This window comes from Chrysochloris asiatica, unplaced genomic scaffold (genome assembly GCF_000296735.1).
Source record: "Chrysochloris asiatica unplaced genomic scaffold, ChrAsi1.0 scaffold00160, whole genome shotgun sequence".
NCBI classification, from domain to species: domain Eukaryota; kingdom Metazoa; phylum Chordata; class Mammalia; order Afrosoricida; family Chrysochloridae; genus Chrysochloris; species Chrysochloris asiatica.
This window is the reverse complement of record NW_006408678.1, coordinates 6,869,379-6,870,902: the sequence shown is the minus strand read 5'-3', so window position 1 is coordinate 6,870,902 and position 1,524 is coordinate 6,869,379. Positions and strand designations below refer to the sequence as shown.

The 1,524-nt window shown below is 42.8% G+C and overlaps 1 protein-coding gene and 1 pseudogene across 1 annotated transcript in view; both read left to right on the top strand.

The window, feature by feature from the left end:
* The window catches only part of ANO4 (anoctamin 4), a 607,193-nt gene that overhangs the window by 68,758 nt on the left and 536,911 nt on the right, over positions 1-1,524 (top strand). The gene's annotated exons all lie outside the window — the stretch shown is intronic.
* On the top strand, positions 89-955 carry LOC102823633 (annotated as a pseudogene).

Below are 1,524 nucleotides of genomic sequence, written 5' to 3'. Positions count from 1 at the left end.
AATGATGCAGAAAGCATCAAAAGAAGTTGGAAGCAATAACAGATTCACTGTACAAAAAAGAAATGGTTGCTCTTTCCCACCTTGCAAGATGGTGGGTGAAAAGGCTGAGAAGCCGGCTATCAAGGTGAAGAAGCCTGTAGTCAAAAAAGCAAATGCCAGTGGCAAAGCTAAGAAGACTAACCTCAAGGGCAAAAAACCCAAGCAGGGGAAGCCGCACTGCAGCCGAAATTCTGTCCTAGTCCGAGGAATTGGCAGGTATTCCTGATCAGCCATGTATTCCAGAAAGGCCATGTACAAGAGGAAGTATTCAGCTGCTAAATCCAGGGTTGAAAAAAAGAAGGAGAAGGTTCTTGCTACTGTCACAAAGCCAGTCGGTGGTGACAAGAATGGTGGTACCTGAGTGGTTAAACTGTGCAAAATGCCTAAATATTACCCAACTGAAGATGTGCCTAGGAAACTATTGAGCCACGGCAAAAAACCCTACAGTCAGCATGTCAGAAAACTGCGGTCCAGCATCACTCCTGGGACCACTCCTGGGATCATCCTCACTGGGCGCCATCAAGGCAAGAGAGTGGTTTTCCTGAAGCAGCTGGCCAGTGGTTTGCTCCTTGTGACTGGACCTCTGTCCCTCAATCGAGTTCCTCTGTGTAGAACACACCAGAAATTTGTCATTGCCACCTCCACCAAAATTGATATCAGTGGTATGAAGATCCCCAAACATCTCACGCTTACTTTAAGAAGAAGAAGAAGCTGTGGAAGCCCAGACACCAAGAAGGTGAGATCTTTGACACTGAGAAAGAGAAATACAAGATTACAGAGCAGCGCAAAGTGGATCAGAAAGCTGTGGACTCACAAATTATGCAAAAAAATCAAAGCCATTCCCCAGCTCCAAGGTTACCTGTGTGCTGTGTTTGCCCTCACAAATGGAATTTATCCTCACAAATTAGTATTCTAGATTTCTTGCAAAGAAAGAACCTCATTAAATAATTGATAAAAAAAGAAAAAAGAAATGGTTGATGCTCAGCCATTTCAAGATGTAGCATATGATCTAGAGCCAATGATACCAAAGGAAGAAGTCTAAGGTACACTGAAGATATTGCCAAAGAACAAGGCTCCAGGAATTTATGGAATACGAATTGGAATCCTTCAGCAAACTGATGTGACTCTGGAGGCACTAACTCATCTATGCCCAAATATTTGGGAAACAGCTACCAGGCCAGCTAATTGGAAGAGATCCATATTTGTACCCATTCCAAAGAGAGGCGACTCAACAGAATGCGGAAATCATCAGACAGTATCATTACTGTTGCAGGCAAGTATAAATTTGCTAAAGATAATTAAAAAATGACTGTAACAATACACTGACAGGGAACTTCCCGAGATTCAAGACCAGATTCAGAAGGGGAAATGGAATGAGGGATATCATTGCTGACGTCAGCAGAATCTTGGCTGAAAGCAGAGAATATCAGAAAGATGATTGCCTTTGCTTTTTTGATGATGCAAAGGAATTTGGTTTTGTGGATC